This window comes from Syngnathus leptorhynchus, chromosome 3 (genome assembly GCF_054491065.1).
Source record: "Syngnathus leptorhynchus isolate UIUO chromosome 3, UIUO_Slep, whole genome shotgun sequence".
NCBI classification, from domain to species: Eukaryota; Metazoa; Chordata; class Actinopteri; order Syngnathiformes; family Syngnathidae; genus Syngnathus; species Syngnathus leptorhynchus.
The window spans coordinates 8,805,680-8,833,487 of record NC_141197.1 but is presented as its reverse complement, the minus strand read 5'-3'; the positions used below and the strand labels follow the sequence as shown (position 1 = coordinate 8,833,487).

The 27,808-nt window shown below is 39.5% G+C and overlaps 1 protein-coding gene across 1 annotated transcript in view; it reads left to right on the top strand.

Moving 5' to 3' along the window:
* Positions 1-1,851: 1,851 nt before the first annotated feature.
* Positions 1,852-27,808, top strand: part of lrrc4cb (leucine rich repeat containing 4C, genome duplicate b) — a 37,889-nt gene continuing 11,932 nt past the window's right edge. Inside the window, exon 1 of the mRNA XM_085907687.1 lies at positions 1,852-2,135. The gene's annotated coding sequence lies outside the window, so the exon portion shown is untranslated. The remainder of the gene's footprint in view (positions 2,136-27,808) is intronic.

The following is a 27,808-nucleotide window of genomic DNA, read 5'->3' as shown; positions in this document are numbered from 1 at the left end:
CTATCAAAAGTGAACTGCCCTGTCTGTCTGCCTGTGGAGCTGCAGCTACTTCAGCGTTGCTAAATGTCCAAAAACTACGACTAATCGCCACCAAAATTCATATTCACATTATTATTATTGTCCACTTAAAGATGTAAGAATAATTCAAAAAACAACAAGCAATTTTTTTGATTTTGTGGGGGGTGATAGTGGGTTTTACCCGTATGAGCTCACATCTGAAAACCCAAATATTGTGCAGAACAAAATTACTGCAGATTTTTTTAGTTGCCTGAATTTGAGTGCTGACATCATCAGACTATTATTAGTGACTATTAGTGCTACTGTTCAGATCACTCAAATGTCCCTTTAATTTTGTCAAAAAGCTCAAGTGATTTCCAGATTAAAGAGGTCTGGAGGTAATCAGGCATCACCCAAGTTTGTATCAGACTAATATCATCTGCCAAAATTGTCACCAGGAATAAACCTTTTCTTCAAACTGTCTACCTCTGCAGCATGTACAAGTAGTTAGCATGCCTGCCTCATAGTGCTTTTGCTTTGGTTTAGAATTCCAGCTATTCAGTCTTCCTACCAGATTTCAAAACCATAAATATAAATCATGACGAACACAGAAGAGACCAGACAAAGAATATATGTCGAATTGAAATTTCTTTATTGTCTTTTATTGGATTTAGTATTGGCGTAATCCAAAAGTAATTATAATGAATCAATTGAATTACATGATTGTAATTGTGGTACTAGGTTTACGATATGAGCTACATTTTACATCATAACTAACCGAGTCTATTAGAATACATTTTTAAAGTAACATGCTGAATGCATTAATCCATGGATGACATTTTAGATGCCTGATTTTTAGACTAAAACGCCTGTAGGTGGCAACCATCCTTCATCAAGTACTCAATCGTATACGCGTGCTCGCGCGCGCTCAAGCACAAGTGCGTGTGCGCATATTGGCTTGATGCGTTAATGCCATCGATCCCTGATAATTGACGACCGCTGTGTGATTTAAACGGGCAGATGGACGCGCAGGCAAAGTGGTCCAAGTTAAAATGGTCCCTTGGCGATATGAACACTTCCAGTTTGCTTGAGCGACTCACACGATTCCCCGTACGCGTACTAAAGCTGAGCACATGGTCGCGCGCACATGCACGCTCCCCAAGTGTGCAGGAGGTGAGGGAAGTCGGTGGTCTAAGCTGCTTCGCTTGCACCGCACGGATGCTGTTGCTGCTGCTGCTGCTGCCGCCACTTCGTACCTGCGGAATTATTACTAATAGCCGGGCTTATACGATCAATACATCGAATTGCTTTGGGCGGTGGGGGCAGCGCCATGCAGGGGACTCTCAACATTCTGTCCGATTGAAAATACAGTTTGCCAACATGCTTTATAATTTTTGAAGCAGCGTATACGGCAGCCTATTAATCCTGTCCCAGACGTGTGATGCTCAAGATATAGGATGGCTATCTTTAATTGTATCCAATAGGTGTTACGACCCCCCCCCCCCCCCCCCCCCCCCCCGGTCTCCTGCTTTGCTCCCATCAATGCCTTCAAGAGTTAACTGTCTCGTTTATCTGAACCAGTAAAGTGGAGGGTGATTGGAGGAAAACGGCCAAAACCTAAAGAGTCCTGTTTTTGTTTGCGTGTGGAGGGTTGCGCTTGTATGTTTGTCGTTTTTTTTTTTTCCCTCCACCGAGGAATCTGTCGGTGGGAGTCAATTTTGGCTTTGACTGATTTTGGTAAGGGGGCGCCATCACAGACTCGACCCCCCCCCCTTCCCCCAGCATAATCAGAAACTCTACAGGATCTTCACCGTCTCGGTCCAGATCGGAATATCTTCAGGTCGTGGTCCCGCTAACAGTGCAGGTGCCGGTGCTCCACAGACTGGCTCATCACTATCCATGGGAACGGGTGGTGTGCATCGCAGATCCGCGCAACTCTTTTTTTCAATGTTTGGCATTTTTCGCAGGCGAGCATTCTGACTTGTGATCGAGAGGGAGACTCGGACTGGAGCAGCCTCCCCCCAAAAAAGCTCTCCTCACATGGAAATTTGCGCCTCGCTCGCACCGCAAATCTGGGGACCAGGGCCCTGATGATTTTTCCTTCAACGCTGCCAGTTTGTATTCACTCGATAAAATGCGTAAGTACTTGATTGCATTCACTTAGATTCAGCCCACGTCCGGTGTGATCTGCAGAGATCTTGTCATATAGCGCACATTGACCGGTTGCAATGCGGAAAACGGGGCACTTCATTTGCACGGAATGAATGGTATTATACTTTTTTTTTTTTTTTTTTTTTTTTAATGCCTTGCTACGTCCATTTTCACCCCTGTGTGCTTTTTATATCTGCCGCATCCATTTGTGTGTGCGTATGCGCATGTGAATGCATCCCATTCGGAACGATAGATTATGTTCAATGTAGATAAATATGGATCGGTGTGGAAGCGGGGCTATGCAACAAATTGCTGGTTTGAGCGCTTACTGGAGGCTGTACTGATGTGTGAGACTCCCTGTTGCAAGCAGGACATCACTGCTCGAAGAGACGTACGTCATATGGTAATTCAAATTCTGTTCAGGTATTCTCAGCATACACGTTTGCAGCACAAAAAGAGCGCAGGGAATGGGCCAGACGTGCGTGGAGGGGTTCTGGAACAGGAGTGTGTGTGACATCTCGTAAAAGCTTAAGCTTGAGGTTTATTTTCACTGAATCTACACAGGCAAAGCGCCTGTTTGTACAGTATGTCTATGGCCCCCCTATGTGTCCTGTTTTCTCCCTGCATGCCCTCTCCCTATGGGGTGGTGCAACTCAAGCAGAAATAAAGCTCCTATCTCATACTTAACACTGTGACACATAACGGATTTGTGAAATATCCCGTTTTTTTCTGGCCAATATTGAAATAAAATTAGAATCCACATAGAAACAATTGATCAGCATTGTGGGTGCTAAAAATATAAATGTTAAAAATTGTTGTTTGTAGTTTGGTGTGAAGAAGCTGTATTGGGAATAAGCATCTCACAATAAACCTGCATGACTTTGTCCTCGAGTGTTCACGAAATGCACATCTTTTCATTCCGCGAACAATATGCATTCCACATACAGTACACTTTGACACTGCTTCTCAGAAATCAGAAATGTGTGTAAAAACAATTTGGCACCATAACTATGAAACAATCAAATGAAAAACAATAATGAATGGCGTGTGTGCCTTCTTGTGTGGCGTGATGACGTATTTTCATGTTGCCGCGATCTCATCTCCACTCAATGTACAGTAATCAAATATCTTTTGGGGTCTCATACAGCCAATCACATTAACATTCCCCCAATGATGCCACCATGGAGGGAAATTAAGATCATTGACACACTGATGGCACAGCATCAGGGGAAACAGGGGCTTTTGTATCTTGCATCGCCTGGCTGTGTACCATTTGCTCGTGCAAATGCCAGGTACCCATCATATTCTTCGATTATTCGATGTTGCTCCGGCAACCATTTTCCCATTTCAAAGCACAAAACAGCAGTCAAAACATTCCGCCACAAAACTATATATAGTCATTATTCCGTCATGCAAATATGTATAATTTGACATCTTAATATCCACTGGTAAATGGACTGAATTTATATAACACTTTATATGCCGTATGGTGTCCAAAGCGCTTTACAACGCCTCACTCACATTCACCCATTCATGAACACATTCATACACCAGTGCCATGTAAGGCGCTGCCAGGGCCCACTAAGCAAATAAGGATTCAATGTCTTGCTCAAGGACACTTTGACATGGTCACCAGGGTTGAGGATCAAACCCACAACCTTTGACTTGGTAGAGACTGAGCCCTCAAAATAAAAATATGCTTGACTATTTTTCTGTAAAACATTTGACAGGAAAATCAATGGAACATAGTAATGGTATTATTGAAAACATTTTTTAGGAATTCAGGATTGTTAGGCATCTGTTTCATGAAACCAATACCAAGTACACACACCTGGCTTCCTTATTCAGTGTATTTGAGATGGGAGAAAGATAATCACGTTATTAAACACATATTGTAAAATAAATGTATCACACAGAGTGTATAATTGATTGTTTGTTATTTATTATTATTTAAATTGATTCGTTGACTGGGTGGAACATCGGCCAAATGTTTTGTAATATCTCTGATTAGATTGAGAGCCATAATTTGTAATATTTTCTCGAAGGTAATCTAGAAAAAAGGAACAAACAATATAATGGAGGTCTTTTACATGAAATATTTGATTGATTGTGCTGGAACCCCTCGATTAGTGTTGTTTTCGTTAATGTTATGAACATTGGTGGGTGAGTCACGTTGAGCCATCTGGGTTAGAAAGTCAACATCCTGCCGGGAAAAGCACTGTTCAATACTATCATTACCGACATTTTTCTCATGTGTATTGAAGCGCTGTGGGACCTGTCACATAGTGTGGATTTGGGTTTGTCAGCACAACTGAAGAAATTCGATCAAATTGAAAGGCATTGTAGCTTTTGGCATTTACCTTCACCTGCTAAAGAACCAAATAGCTGCAAAGCTTGCCAGGCCCATTCGCTACATCAGCTTTGACAGATGCTTTCACCATGGGAAACAAGATCCTGGTCAAAAAATTATACTGTACCTCTTCATGCATGGCACGCATGTAGTCAACCACTGGCTCACCTCAGTGAACAGCGGCTCATTTTGTATCTATGGCTTTTCCTTCTCTCATTTTTCCTTGCACAAATTGCTGACTAGAAAGACATAAAGCTTTGTCTAATTGTGGTTTGATGGGACTCAGTTCTTCGTTCGCTCTTAAAATTTCTGGTGACAAGCTGCCATTTTAAACACAGACATTCATGGTGAACTCAACAACAGAGTAAAGCGCTATTTATATATTCCCGAGTGATTGTGACTCTGTCGAGCATTGTTCTGTCATCGCCACCCACCTAAGCCACGTCGTTCAAGATCCAACATTAGAGGTTGAACATTGAAAATTGTAGCAGAAGCAGCAGCAGCACATGCACCAACCACAAGAGTCAGCTTTTTATTAAAGTCGTAGATTCCTTGTTCGAACCACAGGAAATAAAATAATGAGAGCTGGCCGCACCTGTTTTATTTCACTACACTAAGCATGGTGGGATGCTAATCGCTGAGCAATTTCAAGGACCACTGATACTCAGAAAAGAAGTGTTTACCCTTAGCTTCTTAAATAACCTGCAAGGTGAATTATGATCTTTAATTATTCGTACCTTGAAGTGATGCGCTTTACATGAACCGTAGCTGATTGACAATGTAGCACTGTAGATTTGTGGCACAGTCATATCTATAATTTAGATTTTTGATGACAAGAGCGCAGAAAAGTCATCACTTGTCACTTATTTTGACTGTTTATGGCACGTTAGATGAGATAAGAAAATATATGTTGTATGGAATATATATTAAAGTGTTTTTAAAGTATCTTTTATTGTTCACTCCCATTCAAATGCGTTTTAGTTTTAAAGACCTTGTCCATCATTAATGTGTCGAATAACCCGTACAACGTAACTGGAGGAAAAAAAGAAAATGTTTTTTTCTGAGAGGGGAAGAAAACCAAAACAATTAAAATAATGAGAGTTTTATGTGTGCTCACTCATAAATGCGGATATGGCTGTGTTCAATTAACCAATGACATTCAAAAAGCTCTGCAAGTTCACAGAACAGTCATAGGTCAGTAGTGTGAATGAGAGGGGCCTCAGAACACAGCCTTGGGGGAGCTAGTGCTGAGGGTAATGGACAAGGAGGCGGTGTTGTTGTTCAGGAAGTCCAGAACCCGGTTCCCGAGCGATATACTAAGCACAAGAATATTCGTCTTTTTTTACCACTTCTGTGGGATGACGGTTTTGAAGGTGGAGGAGGAATTTAAAAAAGGCAGGCTGTCAGTGGAGTACTGATGTCAGAAGTGATGCTGCTTTCTGGCGAAAGAGCCGGAAAAAAAATAGAGGATATTACGTGAGCTAAGTTCTGTAGTTCCTGAATAAAATGGGCCTCACAGCTAAGAAGAGCAAGTCTCACCCCTAGGCGCGTGATGGGAATACACTGGGCCAAATACATCTCCAACCTCACTCCCTGACCCCTTTGAAAGCTGTAGAACGCTAGCTGGGTACTAACTTCTAACCAGAAGCCCAGGCTTAGTATACCTAGTGTGCTTCGCTCTCAAAGCAGTTAAGAGGTGGTAGACAGTCCAAATGATCCCTGCACTGTAGCTTTCTCCTCTTTTGGCAAGTTGTGCATTGGCTGTTTTCAAGGGTAAGTCATATGTGAACGTGTCTGGTGCATCACTACCAGAATTCTTGAACTACATGTATGTTTCCTGTACATCAATTGCGAGTTTAAAAAAAAAAAAAAGCAATGTATTTAAAGGACTTTGCATTAATGTGTTGGAGAAAAAAAAACATCTATCCCATTTGTTGATGGAGTAATTGGGTTGAAGTGTACATTTCAACCTGTCAACAACCAAAATTTCATTTTCTAATAGCCCCGCCGCATCTTGCAATTGATGGTGAGTGTCAGCATTTTTGTCGGTTTTGCATTCTAATACGGCACACCATTTTGTTTCATCACTTGTTATTATCATATTGGCCTTCTGCATTCTTTTTTTTCCGTGACATTAAAATTGGTGATGGGAGCGATGATAATTTATGTCTGCGGCACTGTCTAGATAAAGTGGAAAGGCACCTAGTGCTTCCAGGCATGAGTGTTTTAAGTTGTAAAAAAAGATGATGATGATGAAATTGTGTATGATGAAGTAGACTAAGAATGTCTGGGTGACATAGATAAGTGAGTCGGATGCAGTTTGAGATTAGCTTGACTTGAAGCCAGCTCATCTTTGATGACAGTTCCCTGAACCTTTCCACCCGAGCCTCGAAACATGTGTTTGTGTCAGGTGGAGAGACATTCCAATTTGAATGTCTTGGACTGCTTGGGTAAGAAATACCCTAAATCCAATATATTCCATCTGAGAGAGATTTAGAATCCAATCTTGCATATTAAGTTGTGCCTTTGTACACCAGAAAGGGGATTATTCAGCGAATCCTGCTCTGTGTCACTCGCAAGCGTCAGTCAACTAATGTTGATGTGGTGATGACTGGAGAAGGAAGTTCCCTTGGCTTTTCGTTTACAAACCAGTGCGTCTTTTGGAGAGTGACACTGTTAATGTCATGATGACACATTCACTGTTTTGACTGAAGCCCTCTAAACATTTTATCTTTCTTTCTCACTACTCGTAAGGCCCTGTAATTGGAAAGCTACGCTCAAGATTTAAGGTACACTGTCTCTTGTCTCTTTTCAGCACTTTCAAATGTTTCATATTGAATCCTTGGCAAATATCATACAACTTTGAGCTGTAAGGCTTAAATCAAAGTCAACAACTTGTAAGCAAATAAAAGGCACTGTTTTTGTGAAGTACCAGACTATATGTAAGAAGTATCAAGTGTAGTGTGTCACACACTACTTTGAAACATGCAATCGTGTGTGCCAATTATAATCAGTATGCTTATAATAATAAGAGTCAGCTGTAAAAAAAAAAAAAAAAAAAAGTGTGCCAATTATAATCAGTATGCTTATAATAATAAGAGTCAGCTGTAAAAATCACATACTCGAGCAACAAAAAAAAATCTAAAGTATAATACTTGCGTCTTGCTGTTATACTTTTAGCTTTTCAGCACTGGTTACATAACGTGCAATTTGCTATTCAATTTCATTTTAAGAGTCATGGTTCTTTATTTGAAAAATGTCTTTAAGTTATGCGGTGAAATGTAATTATGATTTACTGTGCACCAACATTAAACGGATTAAATGTGTTCTTACAAATGGAATTCTTATTGTTGTGTTATTGTAAATGAGACCAGGTTTCTCATGACTATTTTAAGATGGAATACTTGGATGTGGTTTCAAAAAAACAAGTTGTAGGTGAAGAGCCTCAAAACATAGAAAGCAAGTCAAGCAACTTATTTAAATATGAAGGTGATAGAAAAGTGTTTTTTCCCCTGTTACTTTTATTAAATTATTCCATAATCTTTGACAAGAGTAGTCAAAAATACAAACTGTAGCAAATTTGAAGCTTCATTTTCTCATCACTGCTGATAGAAAATCATCTTTTTTCTGATTAATTGGTGCCAGCTCTGTGGGCTCTCTTCGTTTTGTTGGCTCTGTTTGAACTGTGGGCAGGAATGGTGCTGTGTTTGGTCCATTATATAGAGGATGCCTTTTTAAAGTCAACCTCCTTTCACACATACACTACAAAAAAACATTTCAGGGTTTTAAACGCCTCAGCTGCGTGGTCGTGCGAGGTCAACATGAAGGTATACCGGTATTTAAAGAATAAACGTTAAGAAGCAGTTGGGAAAGGGCTTTGTTCACGCTTCTCTGTTCCTCTCAGATTGCCTGCTGTATAGCTGTGCAGTCATGCACCGTCACCACATAGGTGGAACATTTTTCCTTTGGGGGCTGGTCTATTTATATATATATAGATATATATATATATCTATATATATATATAGATAGATAGATAGATAGATAGATAGATAGATAGATAGATAGATAGATAGATAGATAGATAGATAGATAGATAGATAGATAGATAGATAGATAGTGGCAGCACAGCAAGACACCTCCTCTTCCTCCCTCATACTGTGCAAGTCTTTACGTTCTCATAGTCAGTGATTCTTCCTGAGTTGATTGCAGCAACCTATGTTGAAATGGCCACAAATTCAAATCTCAACATTTTGCAAGCCTTTTGCCTTTTAACGGGTATTTCATTCAATTTACAAACAGTCTTGATGTCACACTTAAAATAGGTCGCAGACTCATCTTGACTTATGTATGTATATTATGCATATGAGTGGCAAAATTCAAATTATGACTAATTGCGAATCCGTTAGCCTCACAGTTCAGAAGTTCAGGATTTAACTCGGCTCCAGCCTTCCTGTGTGGAGTTTGCATGTTTTTCTCGACTTCTTTGAGTGGCTTTTCGAAAACATGTCTGCTAAGTTAACTGCAGACATCAATTGTACTTATGCGATCAATGCATGGTTTAACCCTTGTGATTGTCTCACCAAAAATGTATTGAGATAATCAGGAAAAGTGGTATAGCAAATGGATGGATATTTGATTCGGGGTAGTCTCTCTTCACCAGTAGTCAAGGAGGAATATATGATGAACAGTTATAGGCAGAAACATGTTACGTTTGTGCAATTACATTTAATTAAAGACCCTGTAAGATTTGCTGTTGTCTCTGAAGACACATATAAAAACTGAGAGGAAAATTATATAAGGAAAACTACCATTAGAAATGAATGTTTACTAAATTTTAATTTACTAGAATGTACATTGTGTGTGTACGTGCGTTCGTGTGCCACAAGGTTGACAACTTCCCTTTCATTGCAATTTAAGAAGCTGTAGCATTGAATTATTTTTCATCCCTTCGGTTTTTCCTGATTTTTTTAGGAAACTGTGCCTCATGACGCATTTTCTAGTGCAGCGTGAATCTCCTCATCTCCCTTAAATAAGAACTTGAGTGCCATCATCGGTTTCAGTTGCTATCTGGTATTTCAAAACCCAATTGTTAGATTGAAAAGTGTACCACCTTGATGACACCAAATATGGCAGTTTGAAGAGTCCTTCCGTCCATCCATCCGTCCATCCATCCGTCCATCCATCCGTCCATCCATCCGTCCATCCATCCATCCATCCATCCATCCATCCATCCATCCATCCATCCATCCATCCATCCATCCATCCATCCATTCATTTACCTGGGGTCAGGTCAAGAGAGCAGGAGCAAAATGCAGGAAACCCCAAAAGTTCCTCTCCCCAGCCGTTATAAGGCGTTCCCAGGCCATCTGGAAGATATAGTCTCTCCGGTGTGTGCCAGGTCTTACCCTGTGTCTCCTCCCAGTGGGCCCTGCCCGGAAGACCTCACGAGGTCAGTGTTCATAAGCATCCTAACAAGGTACCCGAGCGAGATAAACTGGCTCCTCTTGATGTGGAGGAGCAATGGCTCCCAGAGGACCAGATTTCTCACTTTATCTCTAAGGGAGCCCAGATACTCAGCAGAGGCAACTCATTTTGCCCATGTGTATCTGCACTCTGGTTTCTTCGGTCACGACTCACAACCTGTAAGGAAAGGATTGTACATTGGCGAGTAAATCAAGAGTTTTGCCTTTTGGCTCAGCTCTTTCTTCACCACGACAGACCAATGGAGAGACCTCATCACTGCAGATACTGATCAGCCTGTTAATCTCCCACTTCATTCTTCCCTCACTCGTGAACAAGACCTCAAGATATTCAAACTGCTCATTTGAGGCAATATCTTATGCCGATCTTGCAGAAGGCACTTCACCCTTTCTTGACTGAGTACCACGGTCTCAGATGTGGAAGTGTGGATTCCCATCCCAACATTTGGCCCGTTTCAGTGAGAGATGAAGATACCAGCTTGATGAAGTCAGTAGGACCACATCATCTGCAAAATGTAATACTGTGGTCACCAAACCAGGCCTCTTCAATGCCTTGGTTGTGCCTAGAGATTCTGTCAACAAAGGGTATGACCAGTCGATGACCAAGGGCAGCCTTGACAGAGTCCAACAACCACTGGAAATTAAATTGACTTGCCGCCAGCAAAGTGGACCAAACCTTGATACTCGGTCGTACAGGGACTGAACAGCCCATATCAGTTGTGAACAAAACGTTACCCCACTAATCCTCAAATCCGTCTGCATGATACAAATCCCAGGCTAACAGAAGATCTGACAGTGAAAGAAGTAAACACCAGAACTATGCGGGAAGTTTGCACACAACAAGAGACAGCTGGCAGGTGGGGAGCCGACTGGCTGGGGAACAAAAGGGAACTTGATAGGGTGAATGAAGATTGCTGGGTAAAAATGGTCAACAGGTAGACAGGTAGTAATTAACTAGGTGTTCAACGAGAGAGTGGTGAAATGTTGAAAGACAATTAAAATCAGAAGCCAATGTGTCCCATATCAAAATACCAATAGTATATAATGCCTTGGCCAAGACTTGACCATTAAAATCAGAATCCAATGTTTCCCACATCAAATTACCAAAAGTATATCATACCCTGGCCAAGACAATGCTGATAGAAATGAGTCAGAATACTATGTGGGTTGAAGATGAATCATCTTTCATCAGCAATTTAGCTGGTAGGCATCAAGTGTGCATTGCAATGCAAATGATAAAATTAATGATCAAAAACAGTGCTGAAAGTTAACGCAACTAAACCAACAACTATGTGATATATGTCAGAAATCTTTGACCAGAGCTGCAGTTCAAACTTCACAATCAAGGCCAACCAACAGCAAAGTCAGCCTATTTATTTCTCATTTGATGTGTCAAGTTTGAACCCAGTTGAGGTGAAAGCGAGTCATTGGAAGGGCTTTTCCTCAAAGCCCTAGCAAATCTCATTGTCTGCTTATCAGCCTCAAATTTACTTTGCCTTACTGAGATATTCCCTGAGAGAATTTGGGATAATAGCTGAAGTGATGACTGTCATGATGAGACTTTTTTGCCCCCTCAATGTTCAATGACACTCCTCTCGCTTTTAGTTTTCGACTTCCTCTCGATTCACTTCCCTATTCGTGTTCCAGTTCTCACATAACAACTACGCAATATATCTCGAGAAGGTTCATTTGAACAAAAGGTCATTAACGACTGTGCTATTTGTATTTAGGGCCATTCTACAACATGGCCATTCATATTACAGTGAAAGGAGTAACTAACTCACATTAAGAGAATTATCTTAACTGATGTATAAATGCTTTACACAGATTGTAGCTCAGAGAATGCAGACTTATTTGGCAGGAATAGGACTTGAGTATCTGGCCTCCAGTCAAACACAGCCGAAACAAAAAGGGAATCATCTATGGCTGACAACATTGCCTCAATAGTGTGTGGATCTCCTCTTCTTAGTTTGCCACCTTTTATGACAACAGCTTTCTTCCAACTACTGTTTTCTGTGACTGAACAAGGCTGTTAGAACATATTGTTCCCTTGTTGCCATGTACTAATACATTATTGGTGAACCTCGTTGTTTTTTGCCGCGAGAGGATTTTGTCACTCAAATTCAGAGAAAACCAGAAATAAATCCTCCTGTGATCCAATTCAATTTGTCTTGTATCATCAATAATAGAGAAAACTGGCTCTTATTTTGCAATGAGATGTATTTGGCTACACACTAAACCAAATTGTGCCTGTAAGTAGTGCCCTTTTGTACTCGCTGGGGGTCTTGCACCTTTTGTAGATTTTTTGGGGTTCTCGGTTTTATACTGTATACACTCAAACATGACTCTGTTGACAGTTTCGTCAATTTTTTGTACTTCAGGAAGGATTTGACGTAACAAAAGTGGGACAATTTAGATGAAATGTTATTTCCCCTTAAATCATCAGAAATTAAAAATGCAAGTCAACAGCATGTGCTTTGAAATATGGATTAGTGTTGGGATTAATAACTGCTGACACTTTCCAAACATGGCAGTATCAGTATTTTAAAGAAGAGTGTGGCGTTACAGCAGTTTGTATTGCAGGAAATAAGCACTAAGCTTTAATTTGAATTTTTTTTGCACGTGCTGGTGTTGAGTGTCAGTCTGAATAAATAATGTCCAGGTACATACTGTAGCTATACTATGAGCTCTGAGAATGGATGTGTGGCTGTATATGCCGTCCGACTCAATGGTGACCAGTGCAGGTGTACCCTGACACAGAAAAACAAATGTTATAAAAATGGATGTAAATATGTCCATCTGTAATTATTCTTCAGGTTTGGTTGAGTGGCTACTATTTTCTGTCTGTTAAATCCAAAGTCCATTGGTTTCTAGTCTATTAAATCAATGTTCCACTGTACATTTGATCAGATTCCTTATGCTCGTCAAATGCTAGTGGTAAATCCTCCAGTCTTCCTTATTTCCTGCACTGCATACATTTGTTACACTCAGTAAACATTGTGCATTTTACTGTAATGGCTCTGTGGATGCACTGGTTAAGTTGAATTTTGAAAGCCCATCTAAATAACACCTGCTGTTTGGACTTTAATTATCCAAGCAGGGAATAAGGATGCAAACGGTGGCGGAGTCTCTAATCTTTATGTCATTTACACCTACCTATATTGTGTTATTTACACATTTTTGAAAATGATTATGACTGGCCTGTTCAGAACAATAGTTCTGATGAACCTATTATATCCCCTAGTATGCTTTTTTGCTTACTTCCCAGCAAGAATTTTCTGCCGATTAAATATGTATGAATATGAATGTGTCCAAAGCACACATACTGTACATACATTTGTATGATCATGAAATCATGATTCTTTTATGACGCCTTCTTTTTTTAAAAGCAACGTGTAGTATAAAAATCTAGCTCCTAATGTTGATTACAATATTGACTCTGGCACTGCGATTAACAGTTGTACTCAGTTGTACTTTGGAGTTTGTTCGTGGTGTAGAATCATTTTAATTGACTAATTGACCTCTTCAGCTTCTGACCATTTTTTTGCCAGGTAACAAATACAAGTCGGTCGCCCTTCATAGCTTATTCCCACAGTAGCTTGGAAATAAATTACATCAATTAGGCAGTGCTTGTGAGTGATAAACGCTGATTTCAAACTACACATGAGAATTTACATTTTAACACGAAGCGATATGTTGGAAAAATAATGAACTTGAGCTAGACAGGAAGCAATAGCAGCAGAAATCCCGGCCCATGGTAAAATATATGTGACATGTTTTGTCACTATTGTCTTGGCTGTGTATTAGTCATATAAGATATCTTTGCAAAGGGATACTTCTAGTTATGTTGGAACATTTCCTCCAGTGTTAGCTGTTATATAGCAACGTTAACTTATCAAAATAGAGAGCTCTCTAATAGAAACCTTTCGTGCTTAATTTGAAACTGTAGAAATTCGTATAAAACAACAAATAATAAGCAGAACATCCATCCTGTATGCCTTACCTTACAGTGTAAGGTATGAACAGCTCAAAGCCACAAAATGTGAAGACACCCTATTTGTTTTCATTTCTATTTCCTCTGAGATATTGCTGCTGTGAGGAGCGGTTTGGCTTTGACTACTGCAGAATAAAATTCTGTGCAAGACATGACATTTGAGGCTTACAATTGCACACCTTTAATTTGTTCAGTGGAGCATTTGTTTCACACATCTGTCAACTTACTCTTTATAAAAGAGAAAATCCTCTCCACAAACCTAGTGGAAGAGGGGATGCTGAGGACAAAAGATACTGCTGCTTTGATGTTGGGGAGGTCAGCTGTCTGAAGGACGTACTTGTCAATCAATTGGACTTATACAATGCTGATATTCATTTCACATTCTTGTATAAACCTTTATCAGAGGGTTAAAAAAATTCATTCATTATAAAACATATGTATCATTTCCGTTGCTTGGCTGACAACTAATTTGTCTATTTCCCAAGTTTTGTTGTGCCTTCTATTCTATATGTGTCCAGAATCTGGAATCATACTATTTATAGTCAGTGACAAGAGTTGTGCTGGTGTGAAATATTTTCTTCTTCCCCTTGGGGGGGCGGCATCACAGAAAACAATTGAGAAGCACTGTCCTAATGTGTCATATAAAGGGCACTGTTGTTCATTCCATCAACATGTTTTAGCTGGTTTTTAATTCTCATTGTATTACAGGACAAAAAGCAGTATGGGACTTATATTTCTAAATACAGAATGTTTCGGTTTTTCAATGGATGGTTGGTAACCCTACTGACAATGTCTTGTAACATGCCAGTTAGGTTTGTGTTTCTGTCCTGTAAAATAGAGAGAATTGTGGTTGTCACACAGAAAGCAGTGTTTTTCAATGAATAAATGTGTTGATGTGAGCTGTATAAAAAAGAACACAGGCGATGGAGACTGCCCAAGTTATACTAAATTATCCTGGGTGACAAAAGTCGTTTTATTCACACGTTTTTTTTTTATGGACGATTTGTTCTAACACCAACATTCTGCTCAGGCTATCTGTGATTGGCTAAATAAAGCAGAGACAACGTTGCAGCAGAGCGCAGCTGACGATGGACTGTGTGTGTCGACTGTTGATTACGGCAGGAGACTGCCGTTCCATCTATTTCATATTCATGAGCCAAATGGTGCACGTTGTAATATTCATGAACAAATTAGACGTTCAAAAAACCACTGTGAGTAGAGTTGTATACAGAATACATTGGATTACACGTAGTTTCTTGAAAACCAATTTTCCTGTTTTATCCTTCCATTTTCTCTAGCTCTTCTCATTTTTCCAGGTTCACAGGTAAACTGGAACCTATCCCATCTGACTGGCTGGGTGGTGGTATTTGATTTGATATATCTTTATTTCGAATGTATTTGAAACATAAAAAATAAAAAAAATATAACAAATAACACTTTAAAGAGCCATCTTTAAGTCACTGAAAAAAAACTGAAAAAAACAACAACAAAGAATGGATACACCCTGAACTAGTCAACTCCACAGTCAATGGGCCTGGCTTTAAATGTTTTTTCCCATAACCTATCCTGAGTCTACCATCTCTTTTGTCATGAGTTGCTGAAGGTACTGGATTTTTTGTATGACAACATTCAGAGTTGTTTTTCGCCGTTTACATAAGAGTGTTCAGGGTTACAGGTAGATCGAGCCAATCCCAGCTCCGCCTCTCCCCACCAGGTGGGATAGGCTGCGATAACCTGGACTGGTCACCAGGCATTCACAGGAGGGAGAGACAGACAAACCATTCACACTCACATTCACACTACCACAGAGTGAGAAATGAACCTGGCACACAATCTGTGATGTGGATAATTATATAAATATATGTGTGTGTGTGTGTGTATATATATATATATATATATATATATATATATATATATATATATATATATATATGCTAGATTCAAATGTGAGCCAATTTAATTTGAGCTATGTTTACATTTGTGTTATAGTCAGAGGCATCAGTAATTTACTAAGAGTCATTACACGTGTCCCCTTTCGTGATCTTTCATTCTTCAGAGTAACAGTTTTTACAAGGCCATTTAGCCGAAAATTGATAAAATGTAGTCTATTCATTGTCCTTTTGTGGGAGGACAAACAGTTTGTGTGTTATGTTTTCTAAGGAGCCTTGTCAACTGCTGGCCCATATTTTTCCTTTTGGCAGATCTGCAGACAAGAAAACTCATTTTTACTTGTTTGTTGTAATGTAGATGTCGTGTTCCCAGAGAAGTGTTTTTCATGTATTTTTAAGAGCTGTCAGGAGGGAGCAAAAACAGAAGTGTGTCCAATCGGTCTCCAAAAAGTCTCATGAGCCACCAACAGTATACAGTATCAGTGTCTGTGCTGTGTGATTCTTTGTTATTTTTACCAATGGCAATATGAAAGGTCAATGGAGAGACAGCAAACTATACATATTTTCAAATGAATAATGATAGGACATGAAAATTAACTTTACAACCAATCAACAATTTATTTAATATTCACCTCATTTAGATTTAGCAAAGCCACGTTCTTTATTTTGAGACTGCAATGCATTTGGTCAATCACTGTAATGGTGTGGATTTATAGTCCATTTTGTCCATTAGGTAATAAAAATGTTTTGTACCCTTGTGGGTCTAATCTGTTAATCGAATAGATCCTCTTGACCAAAATATGAAAACTTTATTTCTTTGAAAATGAATAAATGTTTCTCCTGAATAAATAATGTTGAATAATGTGGAAGTATCATGAAAAAGCTCAGACCTAAACTTGAAAATGACATTAATGTTAAATTGATGAAGAGTCAGTATTACTATCGCCATTATGATTTGAATTGTTGTATTGCAGTGCTGTGCTTTCCACAGATTCATTCCAGCTGCAGTTTTGCCTTGCTCAAGCTAATCAATTTAGTTTGACACCATGAGCGATTTGTCAAGGAAGGTATTCATAATTGAACGATGGACTTCTCTCTGAATCACTCTTTCGTTCTTGATACCCAAATTAAAGAAAGCAAATTCAGATGATTTGAAAATCTGAAATTACTGGAGAGTGGCCAGAGTTTTCGTCTTGGACTTTAGCATTGCATATTTCTGTTAAATTCACATCATTGGTGGAAGTAATTATAATCTGTGGTAACTATACTGCAGTGGCTGCCTATTCATCAAGCGTGATATTAGACAACCAACATCTTTTGGGGGTAGTTTATGTCAAGAAATGGTTGTAGTTGCAATATTTTGGCCTGATTGTAACATTTCAAAATGACTAATTTACATAAATAATACTGCCCCCACTGCAAATTTTGCTACCCACGACTAGCTAGGGGAAAGATGAAAGATCCACTGAACACATGATGGCTGGAAACATGTAAATGTCACCACAAAAGCTTGGCACTAACATGCCTTCAATTGGGCTCAGCACTAATTTGGAGTAGATACCGAACAATATCGAGCACTGTGTTCTTTTTTTAATCAGAGAAATTGGTGACTAGATGAAGCATGGAGCAGCAAAAGCAAGTAGGATTCAGAATGTATAAATACAAAAAAAAGAAGAATCACTGTGACCTATCCAAGTAAAAAAAAAAAAAGATTTAATTGCATGAGTAGAAACTATAATGTTAGGAAGGTATGACAACCTAATAATTTATATTTTACACACTATCAAAAAAAATACTGCACTCAACCAGAACAGGACGTTGTCTACACTAATGGATGTTAGTATAGCACACGCACCTAAATTTCACGAGCAAGAAGCTATAATGCTGGTGGGAGCACCACGGTAGCACCATGATAGTCAAGGAAAAAAAAAAACCTTGCTAGTTCAGCTTGCTCATAAGTAAGTGAAGGATGATCATTTCTGACAAATTCCATTTAACATTGAGTAGATTTTTTTTTTAATAACATGCTTCCTTGAGCAAAGGAGGCACAGCTTGTCTTTGGCTATAATAGCAGGAAAAAAATGTGTCTGGATTCAAAAAGGTGCATCTAGTTCGTTGTTGACATCATTACAGCTTTTTCTGACTTGATGTGAGCATATCCAATTCTTCACTTTCCGCCACTGTAGTCCCAATATCACCTGTTTCTACAGAAACACTGAAATAATCACAATAAGCAGGTATAAATGATGGATTTTTTTTTTTTCTTTTTAATACCAGAGATTGCTATTGGGTTTATGTTGTATGAATTTTGGCTTGAAGCGTTGAATTTAATCCTTTAGTTCTCCTATTCAAGGCATAGCCAAAGACTACGATGGTTTACTTGTCCACTGCATGTGCCACAGTCAGTAAAAGGTTCTACTCATTAATTCACAAGTGGAATTCCATCGTTCGGTGACGAAATGCAATCACTGTGTTTATGGATGCACTTGTAACTGTATTGAAGTTCAGTATTTTTTCCCAAATGATCCAGCTAAACATGAACAGAAATGCACACCTCCATCTTCAATCTCATTTCTCAGAGATTTGTCTCACTGGATAGTTTTAAAATTTCTTTCATGTTTTGACTCTGGAATTCAAACTTAAACACAGCTTAGTATTTCAGAACACAGCCTATCGGTGTCAAATACGGTTTCAACCTGCAGCTATAACTTAGTAATTAAATGTTCAGTCAAAGACAGGTTTATTTAATTTGCATCTGACATAGTAATAGTTGATGCAGATTCCTTTTGTAATTAACTCCTGACCTGAAGGTTTGGAATAATTTTTGAACATTGCTGCTTGGAAAACAGTCGTGATTTCCATAAGTTTAAAAAATACAACATTAACAGCCCTTAATGAGTTGCTTAAGGCCTAGTGAAATGTTAACACTCATTTGCTGTACATCAAATATGTAACTTAATGAACGTAGAGGGCAGAGGTTGGACTTGCACACCAAGAATTGATCATTGCCTTGCCTGATAGGTCCTCAGTTAAGCTCAGGAAGTTAACGGGCAGCTCTCCAGTGACCCGTTGCAGTTTTCACATTTTGATCCACAGTGCGACTTGACCTGACGACTATCTGCTCAGTAACCAATTGTTTGCAATCTGAGCTACTGTTGTTGAAGCAGAGATTTTATTGACCTTGTGCTGTGATTCAGTCGTGCAATTTGGGATTTCAAAGAAAAAGCAGTTGTCGTGCCACTGTACAACTGATGTAATGCGAGGCATCAGAAGATAGTCTGTGACATTATGCAATATTTTAATTTGAGTTAGTCAGAGTCAGTCACTGTTGATCTGAACTAGTGTTGTATGAGTTGTTTCTTTTTATTCCATTCTAAATATTCCGGTTAATGGCCTGAGCCTCGCATTATAATCACATTGCAAAAGTATATCCTTTGTTTATATATGCAGCACACAAAACATTTTGTACTGATATGACGGTCTGGACATAATGCGACTAAGATGGTAATATTGCATTAGTCTTCTTTCAGCTATTGCTTATGCTGACTATGACCGCTCCAAGTTTAAGGTAATAAGAAAAAAGCAGTCTACATGGCAGCATCTTATTCAGAGTAACAACTTAAGCGCATCTAAATCGAGGTGACAATCAGAAACCTTATTGAGAGCTTGGAGACTGCTTAATATATTGAAATGCATTTTGCTGACTGATGCAAGGTCTATTCCTTTCAACTTTCCATCTACTGCCAACTGTACACCTAATTTAAGTTGATATGCGATGTATGCAATTTTCAACCATTGTAAGGACAGACGCTATTAAAATCTATGAATCAGCATTCTGTAGCATTTTCTCTGCTCTCATATTGGTTTGAGTGAGCTATCCAGCCATTTTCTATACCGCTTGTCTCCACGGGGGTCACGGGCTTGCTGGAGCCTATTCCTATGACTGGAGAAAGCCAACGCGGGCATGGGGAGAAAATGCAAATTCCACACAGGGAGGGCCGGGGGTGGAATCAAACTTGCACCCTCCTAATTGTGAGGGCGGACGTGCTAACCAGTGCGCCACCGAGTCACCCTTTGGTTGAGCTAGTTTACAGTTGTTTCTCAACTCAAACTGAGGCTGGAGGTTCTGCCACTGCTGTTTAGAGGCTTGTGAGATTAATTAAATATTTTTCGTGCAGGAAAAACAAATGCAACTCCACCAAATATCTTTGGAATTTCCTGCATGTACTGTACATCATTGTCGTCATATAGATGTTCAATTTAATGAAATTGAATTAAACTTCAATTAAATGTAATTTATTTTCATTTAATTAAACTTGAATTACATTTAATTGATAGTAATTGTGAGGTCTGCTTCCTCTACTTTTTAATATGATGCCTTTGGTCAATTGTTTCAAGTTACACAAAGGAGAGGACCAGGGGAGACGCACCCTTGAAATAAGATGACTGTTTGCTCAAGCAGTATTTTTCATTACACAAAGGCCTCACTTCAGTCATCCTTAGGGAACCTTCCAAGACGCTCCGATTTTCTACAAAAGTTACTGCTTGTCCCTGTGTCTCATTGGCAGCAGTAAACAGGGAAACAAACGCATCAGAAAAGTGTGTGCGATTGAAACGTTATATGAAACCTCTTCTGCACCCTATCCTTCGGCTCTTGGCTGTGCAATTAACAAAAGGTGTTTGGCATTTGCAAGGCGCTGGAGATTGATGTGGGCCATTGCAGACACCAGCATGTTAGTGTGTCACAGCCGTTTAGAGGATTGCTCGTGTAATGCCATTCGTATTCAGGGGATGAGCATTCACTTTTACAGCAGGGCGGAGAGAGCGAGAGAGAGCAAGCGAGAGAGAGAGAGAGAGAGAGAGAGAGAGAGAGAGAGAGAGAGAGAGAGAGAGAGAGAGAGAGAGATGGACGGAGAAAGATAGACTGCAACCAACATCTGTCGCTTCCCTTTTATCGTCCTTTCAGTCATCTGCCAGTCACTTTCATCCATTTAGCATCACGCCACATGCTTAGAATTGTTAATTAGAAAAAAAAATTCACTCTTGCAAGAAAACTAAGATCAAATCATTTGTTTAACACCTGGCACAAGCTTTGTCATGCACATTTGCAGGAGGTATGAAAAAAGAAGCTTGAGAAATGAATGGCTTGAGCTTTGTAATACATCCAACCATCCATTTTCTGAACGGCTTATCCTCACAAGGGTCGCGGGCGTGCTGGAGCCTTTCCCAACGGTCTTTGAGCTGTAGTTGGGGGACACACTGAACCAGCCGCTAGCCATTCGCAAGGCACACAGAGACAAACAACCACCACCCGCACTCACACGTACACCTACGGCCTACCATAAATGTTTTTGGGATGTGGAAGAAAACCGGAGTACCTGGAGAAAACCCACATGATCATGCAAACTCTACACAGGAAGGAGGTGGAATCGAACCCGCAACATCTGAACTGTGAGGAGGACGCTCCAACCAGTGTCCCACCATGACACCCTCTGTGTATTACAGTAATATGTTATTTATAGTTATTATTATAGTTGTTACACAAAAGTGAGGTTAATACCGTGTCAATGGTGGTGGTGTGGTTCACTCTGAATTCCTGACTTACAAGCATTGGGGAATCGTGGTTCAGTTCTCACTTGGTGACAGTGTGAATGTGAGTTGAAGTGTTGCCTGTCTGTGATTGACTGGACAGCAGTCAATGTGAAGTCTGTTTTTTTTTCTGGAAGTTGACAACTCCCCACGACCCTAAACAGGTTAAGACGCACTGAAAATGGATGGATGAAAGGTTAACACATTCAATGGATGTCAATAAAGTTATGATGATATAACATGATGATCTGCGATTGGCTGGCAACCACTACAGGGTGTCCCCTGCCTACTGCCCGATGACTCCTCGGATAGGCTCCAGCATGCCCACGACCCCCGTGGGGACAAGCGGGACAAATAATGGATGGATATGTAGATGGATGGATGGATGGATCCATGGATGGATGGATGGACGGATGGAAGGAGGACGGACAGACGGACGGACAACATATCACCCAATGGAATATTTGTGTCCTTCATTTGTACTATGTAGACTGTTGCTTCAGACAAGGCATGTGAAAAAATTGAAAGAGCAGCAATTAAGCTTGACGGATCCACAGAAAAATGAACATTTATGTGAGAAACATGTTGTAAACCTACCTCTCGTTAATCTGTTTGAAGCCCCTAGAAGCATTAGAATTACAGATGTAATGCCTTGGTGCTGCCTTGGTTAGATTGAGGATCAAACGTAAAACAGAGTTATATGCAGGAGCTATCTGAAACGGTTTGATTCGTGAATCAACCCAAAGGAAAAATAAGTCTTGAAAGGTTTTTTTACACGACACCAAACTTTATGCTGAACTTTTTGGAGCAAATTGTTTTTACCCCATGTCTGTGCTGTCATATGTGTTTCTGTTATTACAGATGCTGGTAGAAGCAGAGTTAGTGAAAAGTGATTATAATTTTAATCCAAACTCTGATCACAATAGAAAATTTGTGTCCAGTGTACAGGAAGGCATTCTGATCATTTGGAGATGACAACTCAACCTTTGTATGCTGGTTCTACCTCATTTAGGATGAAATATATTCCATGTTATACTTAATAAATACAGGTGTAACTAACAAACTGTTTTGTTTTAAAAATACAAAAAAACATTCTTTATACGGCATTGGATTTTAGAAATGGAGTATTTTACTGAAATTCAATCGAGTATGAATAAAGATTCAATCAAGGCTGAGTAACAAATCAGTCTTTCTGTTGCACGTAGTGCAAACATATTCCAGTGTTGTTGGGAGATGATCTTCACCAAAGATGTGTTTTTCAACTACTTGCAAACCAGATTTCATGTAATTCAGTCCAAAATCCCATCCATTCTCCATATTACTTTTCCTGTTCACGGTCGTTCTTGGGGCGAAGCCTATCGCAGCTGACTTTGGGTAAAAGAATGACAACACCAAGGATTATAAAAAAAAAAAAAAGTACATTTAAAAATGCTAAATACACTTTGGCTTTGTGTGTCTCAAAGATGGACATATTTACATTAGAGGCAATGATGCTTTGTCTAGTAGTCATCCTTGTGGTCTGAATGGCTTTCAGTGATTGGTGCTCTTGATGAGATTAATGCTTTCAACCTAATGAGCCTCTGCATCGCCTCTGGTACATAAGAGAGATGTTTATATTGTTTATTGTGCTTTCTAATTACCATATTTTTCAAGTTATTATCCATCCATCAATTTACTAAACTATAAGGTCACGGCTAACCTGGAGTCAATACCAGATGACTTTGAATACTGGTTGGCAGCCAATCACAGTTCCAGACAATTTAAGGCATTCAATAGAATCATGTTTTTTTAATGTGGTAGGAAGCTAGAGTATCCATGCAAAGCAAACCTGCTGCTTGCTTGCCTAGACCTTGTCGTCAGAAAAGAGAACAAGCGAAAACAGAGATCGCTCATGGTCAGTGTGGCAGCTTTAGTTGATTATTATGGAAGATCTCTGTCATGACAAGCATGTCCCCTTCATACGCGCCTGATGTCTTTCAGCCGTAACCTATCAACATAAGATAAATCACCGTCTATTGCGCAGCATACAAAGATGATTGCATTTCTGCATGGGAGAAAATTCCAGCATAGCAGTACGCATGTTTTGCAACAAGTGGCAATGAGCATGAAGGCGTTGCGCAAATAAGGAAAAAAAGAGTTTGCAGGGATAAGATAGAATTACGAGTTGAAGCTTTTATTTTAGTTGGGCTCAAACAAGAAAATAGCAATACATAACAGTAAATTTCATTTGTGATGTTCTGTAATATTCAAAGATGATTAGTATGTACGTACATCACAATAACTCAGGAAAAGGTTGGAAAATCTACTTGTATAACAGTATGATATTATTTTAGACATTTCATGGGCTGAACTTTGTCAGGGATAAATGTGCACATTACAAACAAAGGTAACATGTTTCTCATTTAGATTAGCTCAGGGAAGATAAAACAGCAATGTCATACTTTTATTTAATATTCGATAGACAACATATGTTGATGTATGCCTACAACAAATCTTTTGTATGTTGTGACAAATTCCAACTCCATCGTTGTTTGATTGATGACTTTGATGATACGGCATAATGAATAGACAGTCTTACATGTCATATTCATAGGTGATGGGGGACATTTGCATTTATTTTTTAATTTAATCTGTCAGTCCTTGTATTGTTGCCACTGGACTAGAAGGTGCATCCTTAAAAATCACAAACATGATTCACAAATTCAAAAAGCCCTCTTAAATATTGTACATGGAAAACCTGTGTATAATAGCTCTTTCCATTTTAGAGAAAGCCCTGATTTTAATTACTATACATGGTGAATTAGCTAATGAATAATGAATGGATTCCCCACAGTAAGTGCTCAGACTGCAAATGCACTTGCACTTCTCCTACTCTGCAACCCCTTCACACACCACCAATGTCGCGTTTTGATGCTGCCTTTTTCCCCCTCGCTAACACCCGCTCCCGCCCCGGGCCTGATGCACAAGTTTGCACACACACACACATACACACACACACACACACACACACACACACACACACACACACACACACACACATGCATGCACACATGCAGACACACACACACAATTCCGTCCCATCTTTGCTTTTCTCACTCAGATTTGATTAGATTTTTCTCAGTGAGGAATTATTTAGTGATGAGAGTAGAGGATTAGACAGCAAGAGAGCAAGACTCCAGGATAGGAAAGGACAGATAGTGGTTCCCAAGGGAATGAGGGAGAAGCAAAATGGTGCTTCGAGGAAAGTGAGTGGAAAAAAACCTTGAGGATTAAGGTGCTTTTGTAGCTCTAGACATAAGTCACAAAGGCAGTGACTCTGTGTGCATAACTTCAAATTCCATTAAAACAGATAAGAATTGTCACCCTTGTACAAATAGAGAAACATACATGTCATCGTGATAGAACAAGAAGGCTTCAGAGGGTTTAAACACACCAAGCAGAGAAATTCTCCACGGAGTTTTTGTCTTTTCCTCATCTCAATCTTTTTTTTTTCCTTCACAGCTGCTCCAGTTTTACTCTGTTTTCCAAAGACAGGCATGACAAGTAAAGTGGAGACTTTAAAGTGCCTGTAGGTGTGAATGTGTTTGTCTGTCGATATGTGTTAGCACGGACTGCCGTCCCGATCGGGCAGGCTCCCACTTGTGCATACAAGGTGGCCGAACATCACAATCAACTTCACAACAACATCAACTTGCCAGTCACTAGAGAGTTAGGCCTCGAGCTAACTGGGATTCAATTAAATGGAAACGGTGTCAGACATGAAAAGATAACCCGTAGTAGTGTTAGCCTGAGATTATATTTAACAGCGTGAACAATTAATGTAGCGTGGTGTTTACTCTGCTTGGAACTGCACCATCAACAGTGTCAAAGGTCATCATCATTCAGAGTACAGTTGTGTCCAGACGTCACCACTGTTACTAACAACAGAATCTGGACTAAGAATGGCCTTCAAATTGCAGATGTCCAAAATGGCCCCACGCCATAATATTAGACAGCTAAATGTTGTCATTAAAATGAATGCAATAGCCACTGAAAATGAACATCTCCAGAGAATGTCCTACCCAACACAAAGTTACATTAAAATGAATCTTTGTGGAATGTTGTGTTGTTTCATTTTGAGAAATTCTTAAAATAGGATTGATTATTATTGGGTGGTATGCTCAGTGGTAGTGTTTGTCTCCCAACTTGCAGGTTGTGAGTTAAATCCTCATCCCTGGCAACAATGTCAAAGTGTCCTTGAGCTGGACCCTAAATTGTTCCCAGTTCTGCCTGACAACGCATTGCATGGCAGCAGCCTCCCAATGGTAGAATATCTTAATGTTGTTGTACACCAGTTGTACAATGACAATAAAGGCATTCTTCTTCTGATTAGATGAGGTTACAATCTTTCTAACTTGGAAAAATGTAATTTTTTAGCATGAGTAAAGTCACTCACTGTCTTCTATTAATAATTACCTGAGTAGCAAACATCTGTTGAATTCATAAATAATGCATACAGGCAAAATGGTCACAAAAGAAGCCATGGAAGTTTGTGATGAATATATGGTGGAAAGGTTGGTCTTCCAATTCCAAAAAGGACTACATGAACGTGCAAAAACCTTACTGCATCAAAGGCAGCAATGAAACAGCAACAGTTAAGTCCAACGATGGTCTTATTTACTTTGTGGCATCTGACTGTCGGCCACGGTCAGGAGACACATTTTATTTGTGAGGAGACTCAAGGCAACGAGAGTAAAAGTCATACTTTGAACCAAGGCTGACCGGGTACGACAAATAGTGCCTTGTATAACCTGATTTTGAAAAATGTCCTTTGTTTAGTTTTAGCGTGCTACAAAGCTTACAGAGGAAATTCACACAGATCTTATCAAAGAGTATTGGGAGATGTCCCAATTGGTCCATCAGTAATATAATCAAGTAAAGGATAACGTTGCTGCATATTATCATTTTTGGATATATGTGCATGATAAGGTTTGTTTATGATGAATTATGAACCACTTTAACCAATGTTTTTTTTGCATGAATGTGACAAAGACGCTATTTAATTATCTTCTATCATTACATGCTATTGAGTATGAATGGGAAAACAAAAATGCATTACAATGACACATTAAGGACAGATTGACAGGGATGCATATTTTGGCGCACCACCAGCCTTTAACAGCTTATTAGCATGCCAGCTGAGACTTCTCACCATGAAGAAATAATGAAAGAAAAAACATGATGGACTGCCTACCGTAGGCTGTCAATGCTAGCTACACGCAATCAATCATCCATCGCTAGCAACAAAACTCACATATAACAACAGACGAGTCTGCGCAGCGTCTGCCGTCGGAGATAAGAAAACACTCGAGCTATAAAACAAAACAGCATAACTTTCCCGCCTCCATTGTTATCGCCATAAGTGCGATAGTACAAAAGTTAGGAATGCATGTAATGTTCGTAGGGCAAAAGTAGTCCAATAAGAACAACAACAGAAATGCAGGTGTAGCAAATGACCTTGCGGAGGCAGAACAATAATCTGGCTCATGGTGATGATTTGTGAGGCTCTGGGTAGCTCCCAGCCTTTTTCAGACACTGTGTATGCAGTTTACATCCATCTTTTGCAAAATAGTTTACTGCCACTTGAACAATTGAATTTCCTCTGCTTTGACTTTAAGATGCTCTACCACCAAGCGCCATGCATTCTCCGCTGGTTGATCAAAGCAGCTTAACAGAGAGAAAAGAACAGAGGTGGTGTTGGGGGGGAGAGAATCAAAGTCCCGTAGTGAGAAAATGCCCACTCCCTCCATTATTGAGTCCAAATATATTTGATGGTGGTTATTTTTAAACAGACCTTAATCCTCTGCTCCTTCTTCATTGTGAGTTTGATAATTACAGTAATCTGGTTGGAGAGAATTTAATTTTCCCATAGATAAATTGTTGCTGTGGGATGGACTAGGTGGCTTAGGTGAAGGAATGTTCGGTGTCCTCAAATTGTGAGCGTCGAGTGCAATTTCAGTGTTAGAACATTGTTCAATATCTACCTTTGTATCTTTGAGTCGCTAATTAGCACACGAGTCACCAAGAAACCTTAGGAGATGATGGCAAGGATATATTTCGGATGAATAGTTATGAGCATTCTACTCGGCATAGGCATAGGAAAAGGTATTTGCTTAAGGTTCACTTAAAAAAAATAGACTAATGTCTGTCTGGGTTTCAAAGTGGAACGGGATTTTCCTTTTGAAAAACCCCGTAATTAGGATGATGTTTCGAGTAAAGTATTACCAGTCCAGTAATAATCTTTGTTTTCTTGTACAGAGAGGCTATACGCCTGTGACTTTGTGTAATAGTATGCCATGTACATTGCTGTAGCAGTTGC